We start from the raw sequence: 22,661 nt of genomic DNA, 5'->3' as shown, positions 1-22,661 counted from the left end.
ATAGTGATGCAAGAATATAAGATCTACCAGAGACTTGTTTATGACATCCAGATTGTTGATTCTATTGCAAATGAGGTAGATTCCAATTGGTTTGTTGTTATTGTTGTCATTGGAATAAGGATCTAGCTTTTGGTGTTCGTTGACTATATGTAGAGCCAACAGAGACTAATTCTAGTTGTCTTCCTAGTTATTGATATCTGTATCTAGTTCGCACATTGGAAAATGGATTACAATAACCTTGGCCTCTAGAAGATGTGATAGGGATGTTTGCAGTGATTGTGGCCGAAAGAATTTCTTGGGATGAAGTAGCCATGACAGAAGAGCTAGTTGGATTTTGAAAGGTGGGGATCCCTTGAGATATCATTTGGTTTTGGTTAAGCCCCCACGTTGAAGAAGAGTCGGCCATTTTTGATGTTTAAGATTTCATTGTTTGTGAAGCTTCAGAAATAGACATGATTTGAGACACCATAGTATTCGTCGAAAGCTAGGAAGTAGTGTTATATGTTGCCACGAGGTTCTCAGGCCATATCTTAGAGATATCAAACCCATAAGGAAGGGTGACTCCTTTCCTTAGAAGCATTGTTAGATACTTCTAGGGATTATGTTCGACTATGTTCTCTATGACTAGAGATGAATATGCATCTTGTTCAACATCTTTGAGCTCTTCCTTAGTAATATTTTGGAATGCTTTTGATTTGCGAGGTTGGGATGATTCAGGAATATTTTCAATCTACATAGATGAATCAACTTGTTCATAGAGATCAATCTTTGGTTCTTCTTCCGATGGAGGGAAAGGGTTGGTGAAAGAATCCTTTGGTTATTTTTTGGATCTAGACCTAGTGATGGGTGTATGACCAAGAGTATGCATTGGAAGATTCCAAGAGGTACTCATTGAAAGTGTTTGAGTTGGACTTAAGTGTTTTTTTGCAGAATATTTAAGTGTGTCTCTAGATAAAGTCTTTATAGAGGAAGAGGTAGCTCTATGGTTTAAGATTGTTTGGTTGATTGACTTGCTAGCTCTAAGAACATGTAGCCATTGACAACACTTATACAAAGTATAATGATTCAACTAACCCGACAAAAAATGATAGCCAAACACAACACACACTCCAATCAATAATCCTAAAATCCAACAATAAGTTTATGTTCTCAATCATCTCTATTAGCCTTGCACAAAAATAGATACCAAACAAACTCCTAAGGAAAATTTGGTTCAACATGGATGAAAAAAAAGGCTTGTTAATTATCCAGGATTTAGTCAAGTTTCCATCCAAAGAGCATATTTTACCTCTCTTTTGAGAGCTTCCCACCAATGCCAAGGAGGTTTTGCACAATCTATTAAGACTACTAGAGGAAGGCTATTGTATGCTCTTTTTCCCTGACACCATTAAGGATGAAGGTCTTTGGGCTTTCCCTCTCCCTAACCTTGCTAAGGAAAATCTTGAGAGGTACGCCCCTATGTCTCTATTTCAACTAGCATGTTCATCAAGGCAATGAAATGAAATAAAAAGTAGGTTGGAGAATTTGACTGCCTAAAAATGTTGAGAGTATATCCCTATTACTTTTCACCTCCAAACATAATAAAGATAGTTTATTTCTCAGCCTTCAAAATTTGACAAAAGTAGGCTCTAAATGCCAGTGTGTTGGTTCATTTCCCAAACTGCTTTCTATTGAAAACCTTGGTTATTTTTTATTTTGATCAACTCAAAGAGTTGAGAGCATAGGCCTAATACCAAGTGAGTCAAAGAAATCAATTTTTTTCTACTTAAGCTAGATTTTGAACTTTGAATGTCGCAATTTAAGAAAAAACAAAAGGGTCAAGCTTACCTTGTTCGAAGCTAGTGAAGGCTAGGTACATTTTTGAGATTGTTTTGTTTTTTCACTTTTTTGATATTCAACTAGTGGTGATCGTTCTAGCTCCCAAGCATCCAAAATAGCTGTCACACGTGTTAGTCCAACACATTTCCAAGACAAAGTGAAGAAAATCCAAAAAATGCATACAAACTGAAGAAGTTCATATCATGAAAACTTTGCCTTGTTAGGTTCACCAAGATGTATAGGCTTAAATGTACACACTCAAGAAATGAGGATTAGCAACACTGAGTGATATAATAAAAGAGATTAAATCAAAATACTACATATGAGCCTATTAACAACAAAATAATAAATACTAAATAATTGGAAACACACAATAAAATATGCAAACCAATCAAATACTCCAAGTTTCTATGCTTCCCTTTGATTGTATGAAGTGTGCACCTAGCTATGATTTTAGTAGCACTTAGACTTCGAGCTCCAAGAAAAATGATAAAAATATATGCTTTCAAATGATAGCAAGATGGTAGCAAATTGACAAAGGTTTGATGTGAAAGTGAGTGATGAAATTGTGAGATATGAGGGTTGTTTATATGGATTTTCTAAAAATCCATATACGGTTGAGATCAATTTAGAAAAATCATGATCAATGGACAAGGATGAAGGATACTAGAAGAATTTATTTATGTTCAAGCCTCTTCCAACATAATCTCAGGCCTTGCACAAAATATTTAAAATACATATTAATCAACATTAATCTTGAGATGAGCATGAATAACTTCTCTCCCTAGAAAATTTTCTCACACCCCCAAAAACCAATGGTAAAGGAAGTGATCTTGATATCTTGGTTGTGAACACATAATGAGGAGACACCACAAGTCATGATTCTTCGTTGGATTGTGGACAAGGAATGAGTGTAGCAAATCTTCATTCAACTTGCTTTCTTTCTTTCATTCATATTGATACGGCCAATTATATATTCTTCACCCTAAATTCTTAGGTTTATCTTTTTAAATAAAATAAAATACTCATTTATCACTTTTGTGGTCCAACTTTCCACTTAAGTCGACCACCACCTCTTTTTAAAAATTGAATAAAATTAAAGGATTCATATGTCAAAGTTTCACACGTTGATTGAAGTAGATTTATTCAAATTTGATATCTCTTCTTTCAATGGAGACAACATATTAACCCATCGTCACAATAAGTATTCAGATTAAAAGCATTGAAAATTATAGGTTGAAACGTCATATATTCTATCAACATAATTGTTCTTAGTGTTAAAAAAACGACTTTCCTTTATTTAATTACTCATGCTGGATTACAAACCAATCTAAATTATCATAAAAGTTGTATGATATATACTATTATTATTAAATTTTAGTGGTGAAGCTTGTATATTTGTTAGTTTTTTAATTCAATTTAAGAATATATGAAACATATTTTTTCATATTATATATTTTTTGAAATTTATTCATTACATAAATTCTTGTATATCTATATTTAATACATTTTTCACATATTTATAACATTTATCAATCCAAGACTTATATATATCATATATTTCTTCTCTCAAATATTCTGACAATATTTCTAAATGGTAGTGCATGACATAGATATGTTCCACATGTTAAAATTTTAAAATTCAAAGTATTGTATGATATACCATGGTTAAATGTTACTTATGAAGTTTGCATATTTGTCAGTTCTTGTTATTTGATCTAGGAAAAAATCCTAATATAATTGTATATGTGAAAAATCTAATGGTTAACAAATGTAAAATAAATTAAAAATATACATAAAATATCCAAACCAACTCATACCTCCGATTGAACTCAGTAGAGGCACCCAACCCTATTGATTTGCACACTTGATTTTCAATATAGAATAACTCTCGAAAACATAACATATAGCTATGAAATTGAGCTTTAATGGATGACAAGCAATCTAAGATGAAGGCTAAATGGACTTTAAATGTTTCGAATGGAAACTAGATGATTTTTTCGCATAAAAACTGTGATGAAAGAAAAAGATGCTAGCAAACAGACTAAGAGCTCTAGAGAAATTTTAGCATGATAATAAAGTACAAATGATGGATGAAAATACACAAGGAAATGCTTAGGTATTTATAGAATTTGGAGGGAAATGAACAATTAGGATTGAATTTGAAATGAAGGGCTATGATTCATTTGGATTGATACATTGAATGCCAAATAAAAAAGGGTAGTTGATCATGCAAGGTCATGGTGATCAACACTAGGGAAGAAATGTCAAATGGGAGACAAGTGTAAGAGTAGCGCAGGTATAAGGACAAGTGTATAAGAGGCATGCAAGAGAAAAGATGAATATTTATTAAAGGTGGGTAAATTTGAAAAATAAAAAATTTGAATTGTGCTCACATATGTGAGACTAATTTTAAATTATAGAAAATTCCTAATGAATTTAAGAATTAGTGTACTAAACTAATTAATAAAGGATTAATCAATGGGTAGGTTTAAAGTGGGATTATATGTATTAGGCTAGGGGACTTAGGTCATGAGTTAGTTTGATTAATTTAGTATTAAGTGGGGATGGGGATATATTCAATTAATTGAATATTAGCTAAGGGGAAACAATATAATTAATTATTAAAATTAATTATATCATTAAGCTAAATAAATTTTAATTAATAGATTAAAAAAAAATAAAAAATTTAACTACATTACTTATAAGGTTAAATGAAATATAAATTAAAAAATTCATAATGGGATGATTTACAGAGTCTAAATTTTTCCCCTCTTTGATGCGGTGCTTGAAAATGGCATCACATCAAAGAGAAGATGTGTTGATGAGGGAAGGTGTGGTCAAAAAAGTTGCAACCAAGTGGCAAAAATGGAAGGGGTAAAATGGTACATGCTCCACTGAGAAACTGTTGAGGAAAATGAAAGTTAGGGCAATTGTTTTTAAAGGAAAGGGAAAGGGAAAAAATTCAAGTAGACAAAGTTGCATGGTGAACATGGTGACAAAAAGGGGGTAGGGGGAGGGCATAGGGGGTCAATAATGAAAAGGAAGCTAATAGGAGGGGTATATGTAGGCTATTGGGGACCTATGAGAAATCATTTGTGCACACGAGAGGGATATAGTGGAAAAGTGTGTGTGGCAATACCAACGACTAGAGAAAGTTATAGTGGCATGGTAAGTGTCACATCTTATCTTTCTTTATCAATTATTAGATTAGCATTTAAGTAATTTAATTAAGGTAATTAATGAGGTGAACATATGTTAGATTGGAGATATAGATTGATTGATCAACATCTTTGAGGATGTTATTCATGCCAACATTTGCTAGTCACCAATCGGGGGATTGATACATCTGGGGGATGATAAATAAGGGGGCTAAGAAAAACACAATTGCCATCCACATCACCTAATGCATGCACAAACTCATATTTGACCCATAACCTCTTAGCATAACCACATGAGTTAACTACCATGAATAACTACTTAAGATAGTCACTTCAAATAACCATTCAAGATATTGTACATGTAACTACCTAAGTGATCACTTAAAGTAACTAGCTACTTGAAGATAGGTTAGAATTTACCTAAATTTTACAAACATAAAGCAAAAAAATTAATTTTTTAATTATAATAAGTAGTGTGTCTTGCTTTTGTAAAATGACAATTTCAAAATATGATACTTCAAATAAAAGCAAGTCATTGATTTTGTTGAGTTGAGTCTTTCATGTCCTTTTAACTTATCTTTCAAAAAAGTGTATTCTAATTGCATTGATAGCTGGAATCCATTACTTTCAATAAATTCATAGATTCCCAAGTGTTTTCCAAAGTCCATCTTGTCCATTTTGTAAGAATTTGCTTAAGGTGATGAATGAAATTCCAAGATATACAGAAGCTCATTAGATAGCACAAGAAAGAGAGACAAAGTGATATGATCAAATGAATGACTCAAAAAATTATCAAATGTTAATAGATGTATGCATTGTAGATGTGTCCAAGTATATAAGAAATGCATGATAACTAGGAGTGGTGCAAGAGATAATCTATGGCCTACACAAGGTGGAATCACATGTCCACCAAAGGTGGACCATCCTCCATTGTACAACAAAGTGTGTGCAAAAATGAGGATGATAATGTGATAGGAGCACTAATGGTGGATCTCACACATAAAGAAGTATGGAATGACAACTTCATCTCACTTGTATTTATCCAACACCATGTGCTAAAATGAAATTCAAGATTTAACATGTCTACATGAAAACTAATATATGCAAATGCATTATCCTAAGTAAACTTAAGTATAGTGTAATTAGTTAATATTTAATTATACCAACACCTGGGACTTAAGTTCAACTTAGGGGAATATAATGCTTAAGCTCGCAATGATAGATGATAATGCATAATGGGTCCTGACTACTAGGCCATGTTAGGCACCCATGTATAATATTAAAAAGCAAACAATACGCAATACAATCTCTCATAAAGTGGTAATCCTTGATTCATTGCATTATAACAAAGTTTTCCTTTCAAAAGATGGTCTCATTTGGCCTATTTGGTACTTGTAATCAAGTGGGTCTTTTAGTGATCTTATGTTCTAATTGTGAGTCTAATATTGCTTCATATTTTTTGTTATTTTTATCAATATTAGAAGTCCACTTTGGAAAATTTTAGCAAGTGACAATTGTACATGTACTATATATAAAGTGCAAAAATCATCTTCTTTTTCTCTTCACTTGAGATTTCACATTGCATGGTTTTTCCTACTGACTAGGGAGGACTCTTTGATACACCTATGGAATTCTTTCTTCCTAAGGGGAGGACCATCATTCAATTTTATTAGCATGATTTCTACATTGATCCAGGGTCATCTATCATGGGTGTATATTCTACATTAAGGGGGGGGGGCTTCTTTTCTTCTCTTCTTACTTCCTTCGAGGAGGCATATTTGTTTTTGGATTCGATCCAAATTCATGCATGGATTAGTCACCATTGTTTCCTTCTTTGTCACCTTCTATTAGGTGTGTTTTTGATTGGTTCATGGCATCTTCATCAACTAAGGACATGGTAAATCATGAACATTCTTTAGAATCATATTTGCACTTCATATGGGTTCCCCTTCCTTCTTCCTATCCATAATGGGAACCCTTCTAGTATCTATACTTTTCGTATCTTCTTTTTAAGGGGATAAATGTTGTTTGTAGGCATTGGACTATGTTTTTCCTTTAGGCACTCACCATTCTTAGAGGATATTATTCATTATGGGGTGAATATCATGTTGATTTTCTTCCTATGGAGGAATATTTTGTTGTATATGCATGATGTATGTCATAATCCAGATGGAGGGTAGTGATTACTTTGTCTATCCACACATCTTGCTTTCATCTATACTTTGGGGGGGGGGGAGTTTTCCTGATAAGTTTTTCTCTGTTTCTCCACTTTATGAGAGATTGCTTGGCTTTTGCACTTTCATATTGTACACATTTACCTAACATGGCCTAATAGCCATGACCCATCATACATTTTTATCTAGCCTTGTGAACTTAAGTGAACCACCATAAGTTACACTTAAGGGGGGGTGTTGGTGCAATTAAATATTTATTAATTAAATTGTACTTAACTTTACTTAGCATAATGTATTTTTATATTAGTTATCATGTAGGCATGTAGGAGTTTGTATTTTATTTTAGCACATGGTGTTAGAGAAATCACTAGAGGTTGAGTTAGTTGTCATTTCATACCTCTTTGTGTATGAGATCCACCTTTAGTGATCCTATCTCATTATTATCCTCTCATTATTGCACATACTTTGTTGTACAATTAAGGATGATACACCCTTGTGGACATGTGATTCCACCTTTTTGATGTAGGAGCATTGAGCTTGGATTATGGTGGAGTTATTCTTTTCATGGTTAGGGATGTGTTGGAAACACATTGGAGAACCTTTCCTTATGATTGCATAGAGATTGGATGGATTGAGTTGAAGTTTGAGTTGTTTTACCTTGCTTCTGGAGATGTGTTTTTAGGTGCCTGTTTCAGGCCGTGTGACTAATTTTTTATAATTAGCGAGAGGATGAAAATTTTAGGTATCTAAGAGGGCCTAGATAAATACCTACTTTTTGAAGCACAAGTTCTAATTCAATTAGAGCTAGGAGATATCGCTATTTTACTCGGGTATCAATTTTTGGGTATTTAATTATTGTTGGAGGTTGACTTTTGGCATTTAATTTGTGTTCTAGGATGACTTTTGGCTTAGATTGCTATAAGTAGGGGTTGTAGAGGAGTCTTTTATTCATTCATTGATGGAGTGATTCATTTAGAGGAGGGGAGTGAGTGTGGAGAGTAGCCAAAGAGCGAGTTTTCCTAAGTTTGTGAATAGAGCACCGAATATGAGGCAGTGTACAGCAGGATTGTGATGGAGTTGTGAATGTGTGGATAGAGCACCGAATGTGAGGCAATTTACACTTGGATCTTGGATAAAATTGGAGCAAAGCTAGTGGTTGCAGCTTGGAAAACAAGGAGATTGCTTGGTGGGCTTGCGAGCACAAGTTGAGATCTTCCTTGGGAGTTTCTACCAGAGTGTGGACTAGCCGATGTTTGGATTGGATCTTGAGAGATATTGCAAAAATATTATTGTAATTTCTTTGTATTTGGGTGTAACCAAGAAGAACTTACAACCCAACACATTGCATGTAAATAGTTATTTTATGAATAAATTATTATAATTTGGTATTAGATCTTGCATTGTTGATTCTTGCTATTGTGTTTCCATTGCATGGTTCTATTATTAGAGGCTAAGACATCTCCTTTGGGAATACTCTTGCCTTGCACTGTGTTAGATGGTATCAAAGCAAAGGTTTTTCCTAAGTGTGTAGAGAGATCGCCGAAGTTATGGCAGTTTGCACCAAGACTTGGGTTGGAGAAGTAGATCTAAGTTGATCTTGATCTGGTGGTGGATTGTTCTTTTTGGAGTCCTAGATCTCTTGGTTGTGAGGTGGTAGATCATGGTTCTGACTTGCAATTGCAGAGGGCTTGTAGATGGACCAATGGATGCAAATATGAAAGACTGATCTTGTTGAGGCATGATCGTAGAGAGTTTGCAGATCTGTGGTCTCATACTTGTGATGTGGTTCCTAATTATTCATGCAAGGTGGTAGGTTGTGATTTGACTTGCAAAAAATTTGAGGTTGTCACAAGGAGCATGGGAAGGATTTGTTGCAAAGGTTTCATGAAGATCTTGGGAGTTTTCTCTAAGAGGATTGGACTCTAAGATGATTGTGAATCATTGTGATGTGGTTGAGAGGAATTTTTTTGTGATGTCTACTTGGTTTGAAACTAATTTGGCCGATCAAACTAAGGGGGTGGTTGCTCGGTTTGAAACTAGTTTGGATGATCAAGATAAGGATAGGATGAGGAACACATTTCGTAGATGTTTGTGGAGTTGGAGTCTACCGATCCAGAAGAGAGTTGTTTGGCCAGTTAGAAAACTTGTTTGTGAGAGAAGATGGCATAGCAAGGTCAAGGTGGAAGAAGTTGGTTTGGTTGATTAGTTTGTGAAGTTTGATACAGAACATGTAGAGGAGCTGAAGGTTCTTTCAGAACATATTCCTAACCTTGTTGATGCTGGGATGGACATTGGTTTTCATGATCATTCGATTGGATTTTGACATGGAAATTCTAGAGCACTTAGTTGTGGATGATCCAATTGCTATTGGTGGTTAGTTGTGTGTTGCAGAGCATCTTTTTGTGAACGATGAGATTGCTGGTGTTGTGAGTTTGGAATATGTTGCTGAGGAGATACATATTGTTGCTAATATGGAGTTTGTTGATGCTGGTGTGGATTCACTAGTTGCCGATGTGGATGAGGGTTTGTTTTTGAAGCTTATGTTCAGTTTGGTCCTAGGAGTGAGCATGCTGATTGGTTGGTTGAGATTCTAGTGTTTGACAGAATGATATAGATTTGGATGATGAGAAAAAAAATTTGCTTGTCCCTATTGGAGTGGAAGCCTTAGGTGAAGATGAAGATGGTTGTTGCTCTTTCTTTGGGCATCAAAGTGTGGGACACACTTTTCTATTTACTCAGGGAGTCTGATGTAGGAGCATTAAGCTTTGATTTTGGTGGAGTTATGCTTTTCATGGTTAAGGATGTGTTGGAAACACATTGGATAACCTTTCCTAAAGATTTCATAGAGATTGGATAGATTGAGTTGAATTTTGAGTCGTTTTACCTTGCTTTTGGACATGTGCTTTTAGGTGCCTATTTTAGGCCATGTAACTAATTTTGTACAATGATTTAGAGGATGAAAATTTCAAGGATTGAAGAAGGCCTATATTAATACCTATGGATTGAAGCACAAGTTCTAATTCAATCAGAGTTAAGAGATATAGCTATTTTACTTAGGTATCAATTTTTGGGTATTTAATTATCGTTGGAGGCCGACTTTTGGCATTTAATTTATGTATGGGTATTTAATTTGTGTTCCAAGCTGACTTGTGGCTTTAATTGGTATAATTAGGGGTTGTGAATGAGTCTTTTATTCATTCATTGATGGAGTGATTCATTCAGAGGAGGAGGAGGAATGAGTGTGGAGAGTAGCCGAAGAGCGAGTTTTCCTGAGTCTGTGAATAGAGCACTGAATGTGAGGCAGTTTACAGCAGGGTTGTGATGGAGTTGTGAATGTGTGGAAAAAGTGCCAAATTTTAGCTAGTTTACACTTGGATCTTGGATAAAGTTAGAGCAGAGCTAGTAGTTGTGGCTTGGAAAACAAGGAGATTGCTTGGTGGGCTTGCGAGTACAAGTTGAGATCTTCCTTGAGGGTTTCTACTAGAGTGTGGATCTGGACTCACTGGTGTTTGGGTTGGATCTTGAGAGATCTTGTAGAACTATTGTTGTAATATATTTTTATTTGGCCATAATCGAGAAGGCCTTGCAGCCCAACACATTGCATGTAATTAGTTATTTTATGAATAAATTATTATAATTTGGTCTCAGATCTTGCATTTTTGCTTCTTGCTATTGTGTTTCCACTACATGGTTCTATTGTTGGGGGCTAGGAAATATCTTTTGGGGATACTCCTACCTTACACTATGTTAGATGGTATTAGAGCGAAGGTTGTTCCTGAGTGTGTAGACAGATCATCAAAGTTGTGGTAGTTTGCACCAAGACTTGGGTTGGAGAAGTAGAACTGAGTTGATCTTGATCTGGTGGTGGATTATTCTTTTTGGAGTCCTATATCTCTTGGCTGTGAGGTGGTAGATCATGGTTCTAACTTGCAATTGCAGAGGTCTTGTAGATGGATCAATGGATGCAAAGATGGAAGACTGATCTTGTTGAGGCATGATCGTAGAGAGTTTGCAAATCCATGATCTTAGACTTGTGGTGTGGTTCTTGATTATTCATGCGAGGTGGCAGGTTGTGATTTGACTTGAAAACAATTTGAGGTTGTCACAAGGAGCATGGGAAGGATTTGTTGTAGAGGTTTCACGAAGATCTTGGGAGATGGCTCTAAGAGGATTGGACCCTAAGATAATTGTGAATCTCATTGATGTGTTGGAGAGGAATTTTTCTATGATGTCTGCTCGGTTTGAAGCTAGTTTGGCTGATCAAACTAAGGAGGTGGTTGTTCAGTTTGAAACTAGTTTGGATGATCAAGATAAAGATAGGATGAGGAAGGCATTTTGTAGATGCTTGTGGAGTTGGAGTCTGTCAATCTGGAAGAGAGTTATTTGGTCAGATAGAAAACTTGTTCATGAGAGAAGATGGCATAGCAAGGTCAAGGTGGAAGAGGTTGGTTTTGTTGATCAATTTGTGAAGTCTGATACAAAACTTGTAGAGAAGCTAGAGGTTGTTTCTGAACATATTCCTAGCTTTGTTGATGCTAGGATGGACTTTGGATTTCATGATCAGTTAGTTTGATTTTGACATGGAAATTGTAGAGCACTTGGTCGTGGATGATCCAATTGTTGTTGGTGGTGAGTTGTGTGTTGCAGAGAATCTTGTTGTGAGAAATAAGATTGTTTGTGTTGTGAGTTTGGTATATGTTTCTAAGGAGATACATATTGTTGTTGATATGGAGTTTTTTGTTGCTGGTGTGGATTCACTAGTTGCTGATGTGGATGAGGGTTTGTTGTTGAAGCATTATGTTTAGTTTGGTCCTGGGAGTGAGCATGCTGATTGGTTGGTTGAGATTCTGGTGTTTGATAGAATGATGTAGATGTCGATGATAGCAGATTGTTTTTCTTGTCCCTATTGGAGTGGAAGCCTTTGGTGAAGATGAAGATGGTTGTTGCTCTTTCTTTGGGCATCAAAGTGTGGGACACTCTTTTCTATTTACCTGGGTAGTCTGATGCAGGAGCATTGAGCTTGGATTTTGGTGGTGTTATGATTTTCATGGTTAGGGATGTGTTGGAAACACATTGGAGAACCTTTCCTCATGATTGCATAGAGATTGGATGGATTGAGTTGAAGTTTGAGTCATTTTACCTTCTATTTTTAGGTGCTTGTTGTAGGCTATGTAACTAATTATGTACAATGAGTTAGAGGATGAAAATTTCAATGATTGAAGAGGGCCTAGATTAATACCTATGGTTCAAAGCACAAGTTATAATTCAATAAAAGCTAGGAGATATTGCTATTTTACTTGAGTATCAATTTTTGGTTATTTATTGTTGTTAGAGGTCGACTTTTGGCATTTAATTTATGTATGGGTATTTAATTTGTGTTCTAGGCCAACTTGTGGCTTAAGATTGGTATAAGTAGGATTTTTTGAGGAGTCTTTTATTCATTCATTGATGGAGTGATTCATTCAGAAGAGGAAGAGTGAGTGTGGAGAGTAGCCAAAGAGTGAGTTTTCCTAAGTCTGTGAATAGAGCACCAAATGTGAGGCAGTTTACAGTAGGATTGTGATGGAGTTGTGAATGTGTACATAGAGTGTCGAATGTGAGGTAGTTTACACTTGGATCTTGGATAAATTTGGAGTAGAGCTAGTAGCTACAGCTTGGAAAACAAGGAGATTGCTTGGTGAGCTTGTGAGCACAAGTTGAGATCTTCCTTGGGGGTTTCTACCAGAGCGTGGATCTAGACTAGCTGGTGTTTGGGTTGGATCTTGAGAGATCTTGCATAACTGTTATTGTAATTTTTTTGTATTTGGTCGTAACCAGGAAGGCCTTACAGCCAGACAAATTGCATGTAAATAATTATTTTATGAATAAATTATTGTAATTTGGTATCAAATCTTGCATTGTTGCTTCTTGCTATTGTGTTTCTGTTGCGTGGTTCTATTGTTGGGGGCTAGGACATCTCCTCTAGGGATTCTCCTACCTTGTACTATGTCACTTTTTTAGGTGATAGGTTATCTCTTGGATCACTCTTATCCATCATGTATTACCTATATATCTAGGCTCATCTACAATGCATACATCTATTCTCCTTCCTTTCTTAACTATCATACGATCCTATATCATACAATCCTATATCATACGATCCTATATCATCTAAGAAAAAGAGAGTGAAGATTTGAGAATTCTTATTTAAGTTTGTTTATCCTTCCTTGTACAACTATCATATGATAATCAACCAATCTTTCCCTTTTAGGGGTACTTAGATCGATGTGTCTTGTTAATTCATTGATTTTACTTAGATAGGCGAAACATCTTTTGTGTAGATTGTGGTCGACTTTGAATGAATTTGCTTATGCATTTGGGTTGATTTCTTGTATGGGTCAAAGGTGGTCTATGCATACACAAATTGTTGGGAATCAAACCAAAATTAATTAATCAACTATTGGTCAGACCACTCTTCCTCCAACAAGTTTTCATTGGAACTCAAATTCAAGAAAGATTTTGAAGTATCATAAAAGGAGAAAGTTGAGCCACTTTTCTTATTGATGTAGCCATTTTATTTTTTAAATAAAGTTATGCAATACTATGTCATTATTTAATTTATTGTAATAATACATTTCTTTATTTATTATATCCATAATTTCACTTGCATATTAGTTTCATTTCTATATTAACTAAATATTGATATATTTATACATTTGACTAAGTTGGTTTTCGAAAGCCTAGATCCTTTGTAGAAACTCTGCAATTTGACTATCATTCAAGGTCATGAAAATTGGGAAGTAAAATATCAAAAATAGATATCTATATTGTCTTGGCACATAATCATTTCTATCATCCATCATTTAGTGCAACACTATCTGTAGTCAATTGTCGATCATCCATCATCAGCTTCCCATCACCGCTCACTACAATTTTAATATTAAATATCACAATTTTTAATATGTAATTTAAAGTGTAATAAATATGTTCAGTATTTTAGACAGTTCTTAGACCTTTATAAAAAGAGAGGTTTTCTGTAACATTTTTGGAAAGGCGATAAGATTGGCTTTTAAATCAAATTATTCCTTTATGAGTTAATATTTGATTTACTTGCATTATAACTTTTCTGAGTTAATATTTGATTTATTAGGGATTGTGAACATTTATTTTCATTGTGAATCTCTTGACACATAGTCACAATATTTGTCTCATTACTCATGCTTCTCTTTCAATTCAATTAATAACTATAAATTAACCCTAATTTGTGAATGTAATTTGTAAATATTTCTCATTAAATTAATCATGATGATGATGAAGTGTGTCATGTTTAATCTATGCGTGTCTCTTTACAATTGTTTGAAAAAGAAAAATAAATAGAAAATAATAATACTTAGCTTTCTGATTGAAGAGTGAATGTAGAACAACATTAATATTCAAAGATCTGAAGATCTACAATAAAGATGATAATTTGTAACTTTCCCAAGCCATGATAAATTCATGCAAGATGTAATTAGTGTAGAAGTTGATGAAAGATCAACCCCACAGCTCCCAAGAATCACTTGCATGCAAACACCTATAATAAAAAGAGAGAAGAAAAAGCTATGGAGGCTGGAATTCCAAGATCCATAGAAGAGACATTCTTGATGTGCAAACAAGAAATTATAATTTTCAAAATTGAATGAATTAGTAATTACAAAGAGAGATCATCCTTATAGAGGAGATTGAAACTCTAAAAAGGTCTAACCGAGGTTGCATCATAATAATTAATAAAAGAACTAATTATTAGATGTCTAAAGTTTAGCTTAAGCAAACTAGAGGTAATTAGGAAATATCTAATTACTCTAACACCCCCCTTTAAATTTAGGGAGTAGCTAAAATGTAATGCCCCGCCAAGAGATCCAAAGAATTAACCTAAAGTTTCACTAAGTTTGGTAGCATTTTTGTTTTTTATTAACAATGAAGATAAACCATTCACAACTTATACATAGTAACGGAAGCAATAGCAACAATCCAAATGAAAGTAAATGTACCATACATAATAGATTATGTTCTTCATGAATCCCTTAACATTGTATCATATCTAAATTAACTATTCATCTAACATCACATCCTTAGCAATGATACATCCAATGTTCTTAAACAATATACAAGTGTTCTTTTTGTAATTACATTTTAGTTTAGCTCAATCATCCACTATACATGTTACAAGGTATGAAAGGCTTAAAAGAATATACATCCGTATAAATAAACTACATCATCATTCTAACTCTAATCCATGATGCAACAACATAAATGAAACCACAAATCATCATAAAAGATATAAACGTCATAATAGATAACAATTTTTCACAAACATAATTAACTAAGTGCACAGTTCCTCCAAACCATAAATAGCATCATTAGACCATCATGGATCCTAGCCATCCCTTCGTGCATAACATCCCAAGTCATCGAAGAGATCATCGGTATTATCATAGTAGGAATGTCACTCTTAAATCATACTACATCATATGCAGAAAGAAATCTAACATACAAAGTAAAGCATAAGATAACATCATCTAACATATGCAAATCATCAATGTGAGGATACATGTCCACCATCATAATCCATGAAGATAGATGCCAACAAAGAATGCATCAGCCACGGTGTCTCAGACGGATCTCAAATGATAAGAGTGATAAAGCACTACCACCCGACCGTGTGGAACCTAAGTGTTCCACTCCCACTGTGCTAAGGAGATAATCTCAAGTCTCATATAGGTTATCAAAATCACATAGCAAAAATACTCTCTAAGTCCAGAAATCCTAAAAGTATACTAACTCAAAGGTTCCAATCACAAAACTGACATCTAATCCTAGAGGCACACAATGACATGTAGGAAACCTACTCTGTAAGCGGGCAAGTGTCATCACATATATCATGTAGAAGTTACCCTGGCAGTTAGCTTAGGATTCCATGGGTCCCTACTGATCCTTATGTGGCCACTAGTATCCTCTCATACAGACGAGGCATACTATGGAATGCAAGGTCGCAACCAAGCATTCTGTCTACTCTCATCCTAGTTTGTACTAGCACTTGAGGCATGGGCGAGAACAAAACAATTATCTTTTTAGGTTCATTTAATCCCCATTTAGTGTAAATGTTTTCACTTATTAAAACAACTTACAATGAGTTACCCTGGCAGCCACTTAGGGCCTCGACCTCCATTGCAAGCCACTTCCTGACACTACAAGTAGATAACCTACCCTAAGCTCATGGAATCATAAATCACAAAATCACCACAGTCTTATACAAGCGACTGGAAAGAAATATCAAAAGAATAATCCATAAAAAGAGTATTAAATCTCCATGAGCACATGAAAAGCATCCATAGATAATCATGACCACAAAAGTTCTCTATTGGAAAATGAAGGTATCACTGATAATCAAAAGTATCCATTGGTTCTCAATAACCAAAATATATCTCAAAATCATACTGATCGAAGACTCCAAAATGGTTGAGTCAAAACATGTCACAACATGACATCATCAAGAAATAAATCAACATTTTAGTCCCATCATGGCGACTGGAAAGTAATCCAAGGATAACTGATCAATGACTAAAAAATGGTTAAGTCAAGTGTCTCAGATACATACAACTCAACTTCACCCAAGAAGACTGATAGGCAATAACAATTAGTAATTACAAACATCTCATAGAGCATGCCATCACATTACCATGGTTGGGTTTATAAAGATCGAATTCAAGACATCATCATGACATCACAATCATAACCCCCGAGCCTTTAGTAACAACCTAAGACTGGTCAACAATCTAGTCAACCCAAACCCAAAACAAGAAGCATAGAGAAAATACAATGCAAACATATGTTTTGGTTTGCCAAAATTATATAGCTGAATTAAGTATAGAGATCTCAGTTTCTGTTTGCAAGTACACTTCAAGTATATAAGATTTATCATTTGACCTACAAGTCAACCCATTTGTTCCCTCGATAACATTATCCTTCCATTATTTAAAATTACATTCTAAGAATAACTTAAGGGTAAATATTTACTCATTAAACTAATCTTCTTTGACCCTTAAATAAATTATTCTCTTCATTTGCTAAGATCCATGTTACTAACTAAATAACTCTTCCTTAATGTTACTTCAACTTCAATGTATATACTTCACAACCTCGCTAGAGGAATCGATATTAGCATATCAATTAAACTTTATTACATAACTTAATTATTAATTAAATATAATTAACTCTAATTACATAACCATACCAACAACCCAAAGAATATCAGTTGATTAATAACTAACTATAATTTAAAAGTCAACTATAATCCAATTCTCCAATATTAATAGTTCAATAATGACTTCTTATTATTTAATAGCATGTTATATTGAAAATCTTATTAATAATCTATAATGACCACATTCGTCACTCTATCAATGAATACTAATATTTCCTTAACAAATTTGTATTATCGATAATCATTTCTATCAAGACTCTATCGCATAACTTAATTATTAATATCATAGTTATAATAACAACTCAATAAATATCAATTAAAAATCAACTATACTCCAAATCCAAAAATTAATATCTTTTACAAAACTTCAATCATTAAATAATCTCCACTAGATTAACTCTAATTGATTTGATTGATAACTATTTAAACCATTTATACTATTATTTATTAATAGTTTGTTAGACCCAACAAACATTAATAAATAATAAACTCATCAAAACTATAGATAATCGATCTTAAAGAAACTTTACAAAACTTTATTAGTTAATATTTAACTAACTCTTAGCATAATTAAGGTGTACCAATAATCTATTTAATAATACAAAACACATTATTAATAACATAATAACTCAAATCATAGCAATGTTATAAAAATAACTCCTTGTCAATTAAATCTTAATCCAATATCATTAAAGTCTCTTAATTTAAATCAACATAATATAAATTACCATCTCTTAATTATTTAATACATATATTAAATAACATTTAATATAGCCTAAATAATTAATGTTAAAAGTCAACCATTAGACTCAATTTTTTAATTGTTCTAATAATATTTTGTTTATATAAACGTTATTTGCAAACGTCCCCCATTAAATTTAAATAGTAAATTTTGACATGATAATTTACCAATTAATTTCATAAACATCTTTTCTTCATAATCCAAATCAATTAATTAAATCTATATAGTTAGACTATAATATTACAAAATAATTCATTATTATAAAAGATGATCCTTTAATCCAAATCATTTATCAATTATGATCATTTAAATTACTAATAACATACTTACATATATACATATATATATAATATTATTAATATACAATGATAAATATTTTTAAAATGTTTTAAGAAATTCGAAATGGAGAAATTTGATTTCATCACCACCGAATCGCATACAACATAACACACACACACACACACACACACACACACACACACACACACACACACACAAACACCGTCGTCAGCATGTGGTACCTTGCGGTCGCAGGGCCTACGATGACAGTGGTACTACGTACCCTCTATCTTCGCAGTACCTGCGGTAGTAGGTACCCACGGCGTCAGCGAGTACGAAGGTGTGAGTTTCATCCTCCCCCAAACTTATGCAATATGAAATAAAAAATTTATTATAACGTTTTAAAAACATTTGTCATCATTGTGATTCGGATTTTTTCAAATGTATATTTTCGCAGCAATTTTAACATGTATATATATATATATATATATATATATATATATATATATATATATATATATATATATATATATATATATATATATATATATATATATACGTATGTATATGTATATTTATATCTAAATGTATATATGTATATGTGTGTGTGTGTGTGTGTGTGTGTGTGTGTGTGTGTGTATGCAGATCTGAATAAACATGTCTTTATCTACACAATTTTAAAGGCTTTCAATTTTAAGAAATTTCATAAAATATTTGTTCTCCAAATTTACTAAATAAATTCTCTAATGGATTTGGCTATCAATTAAAAAACCCTTTTTAAATCTATTTCTCAATTCAATTCTAATTCGTACCCAAACTCGATTTAAAACTAATTTCTTTCTTAAATTGAAGCTAGGGTTTTCTATTATTTTCTTCGCATTCAAATAAAAATTAACATATATATTTAGATTCTAATTTCAAGATTGAAGATTCAATCACAGAGAATATTCAGACACATATAACAGACACGATGAAGACAGGAAGAGAAAGAGTGCAAATAGATTATGCAAAAATCATGAGTGCACTTGGACACTGATGCTAATTTGCCATCCCTCAGAAGTCCATAGAGAATCCCTTCCTTCTCCAACATTCGCAATTCTTCCAAGATCCGAACCAACCGAAACCTCCAAATGACTAGAAGTGCTTGTAGAAGCATATGAGCATGTAGAAGCATATGAGCTTCTCAAATGCATGTAAGCTTTGAAGCTTGTTCAAACACACTAGGAAAGCCTCTATTTAAAGGCCTCTAAGATGCATCTAGAATGTCTCTAGAAAGAACTAGGAGATAAGCGACAACTAAGCACATAACTTCCATGATAAGAAGATAAAGATGATGAGGTCTCTAGAACATTGTAGACACCATGTGCCCAAATAATGTGCTAACTCTTAAGTGTAGACAACTTGTGCATACTTAGAGTGCAAACTTCTGTGTTGTCTACATGACAACTCCCTCAGAATTTGCAAACTCCTAAATATTAAAATAATGCACATTAATTTATTTAATATTCACTTTACTCTATCCAATTTAATTTATTAATTTTTAAATCTCATGCACTAACTTTAATAATTCCACTTATTTTATCTTAATATATTTATATTTTAATCACATGCACACATTATGCAATCTAGAATCTTTTAATAATTTTAATATATTTCCACTTTTAAATTTATTTTTGAAATTTTAATTAATAAAATATTTATTAACTTAAATAAATATTATCACTTCCAACTTTAAAATTATAAATTTTATCTTCAAATTTAATTATTTTATTTAATTAAATAAATAAAATAAATATTAAAATACCATATTAATTTTTTATTAAATTAAACCATTAATTAAATCTTTTAATTAGGCTTAATTATTAGAAAATACACTAAAGACTCATAAAATAAAATACGAAAAACCCATCAAAGCAACACACATACAAAATCAAACCAAGGGTTAATATCACGAATTACATCATTTGATGTATTCAAAGGGTACTCAACTTAGATACTTGTCCTAATTTATAATTAGGACAAATGGCTTAAAGGGTTGAGATTTGGACTTGAGAATTTATCTCCCCTCTCTTACCATTGAGATAATGCGATAGGGTACGCTCATCTTGGCAATTCAGAGAAGTCGATACCCGGTACCTGCAACCTGCATAAAAACTATGCATGTACATACTATATATATATATATATATATATATATATATATATATATATATATATATATATATATATATATATATATATATATATATATATATATATATATATATGCTAAGCTAAATAGGCAATGGTAGGAAGCGGTGCATCATGTAGATCCTGACTAGTAGGTGACTACGACTCCCTTCCTTAACCACATCAGAAATGCCATACAGAAAGAAAATAAACACGCACACCATACACATGCAAGTATGGAGTAAGTATCCATAAGAAAACACATGTGATAATAAACCATCTAACTAATCAATAATTGAAAATAATATAATAATCATCATGCATACATGAAGTGTAGGGTCTAAGTAATCTCATCACATATCAACTGAATCCATAGCACAATATCTGATAATCTCAAAATAATGCTGCTAACTAGCAACATAAAACTAGCCCTAAAAAAGTTTGACAATGATAACCAAAAATGCGACCTAGGGGCAGGCACTACATCCACCCCCCTAGAATTAGGCTTACTCTTGGAAGCCTGCAAAAATGAAAAACTAAGATACTCACTATGCGGGTCCCATTGAACCCTTTCTCTCTTGTAGGGAAATATGATTCCATTGATGACACTACAACACACTTAGAGCAATATGATTATGGTTTAATGATAAATCAAAAACCATATCGATCCAACATTCATTCTTTTAACAACTACTAAAATAGATCCTCTAATACATTCTAAACAAGAGCAACTTAATACTTGCAAAGATAATCAAAGACATACTACCTTAATACATATATAAAAGATACATGTTTTGCCCATGTTTAGGTGTTCAGTAGAATTTTTCTTTTTGAAAGCTAAGTGTTGAAGTATGAAAAATATGCAAGTAACAGTTTAAGTTTCTGTTTCAGTTCACTTAGTTTCAAATTTTCAGTTTGAAAGCGATACACATGATAGTTCAAAGTTTTTGTTTTGCTCAAATAGTTGACACTAATGGCATTCCAATATACCTAGAGCTCCCAATGTTGAAACTCAAGCTCTGATACCAAATGTAATGCCCCACCAAGAGATCCAAAGAATTAACCTAAAGTTTCACTAAGTTCGGTAGCATTTTTTTTTATATTAACAATTAAAGATAAACCATTCACAACTTATACATAGTAATGGAAGCAATAGCAACAATCCAAATGAAAGTAAACATAAAATACATAACAGATTACATTCTTCATGAATCCCTTAACGTTGTATCATATCTAAATTAACTATTCATCTAACATTACATCCTTAGCAATGATACATCCAATGTTCTTAAACAATATACAAGTGTCCTTTTTGTAATTACATTTTAGTTTAACTCAATCATCCACTATACATGTTACAAGGTATGAAAGGCTTAAAAGAATATACATCCGTATAAATAAACTACATCATCATTCTAACTCTAATCCATGATGCAACAACATAAATGAAACCACAAATCATCATAAAAGATATAAACGTCATAATAGATAAACATTTTTCACAAACATAATTAACTAAGTGCACGGTTCCTCCATACCATAAATACCATCAATAGACCATTATGGATCCTAGCCATCCCTCCATGCGTAACATCCCAAGTCACCAAAGAGATCATTGGTATTATCATAGTAGGAATGTCACTCCTAAATCATACTACATCATATGCAGAAAGTAATCTAAAATGCAAAGTAAAGCATAAGATAACATCATCTAACATATGCAAATCATCAATGTGAGGATACATGTCCACCATCATAATCCATGAAGATAGATGCCAACAAAGAATGCATCAGCCACGGTGTCTCAGACGGATCTCAAATGATAAGAGTGATAAAGCACTACCACCCGACCGCGTGGAACCTAAGTATTCCACTCCCACCGTGCTGAGGAGATAATCTCAAGTCCCATACAGGTTATCAAAATCACATAGCAAAAATACTCTCTAAGTCCAGAAATCCTAAAAGTATACTAACTCAAAGGTTCCAATCACAAAATCGACATCTAATCTCAGAGGCACACAATGACATGTAGGAAACCTACTCTGTAAGCGAGCAAGTGTCATTGTATATATCATGTAGAAGTTACCCTGGCAGTT

This window comes from Cupressus sempervirens, chromosome 6 (assembly GCF_028749045.1).
Source record: "Cupressus sempervirens isolate cs-2001-9-10 chromosome 6, ASM2874904v1, whole genome shotgun sequence".
NCBI classification, from domain to species: domain Eukaryota; kingdom Viridiplantae; phylum Streptophyta; class Pinopsida; order Cupressales; family Cupressaceae; genus Cupressus; species Cupressus sempervirens.
Note: the sequence above shows the minus strand (reverse complement) of the source record.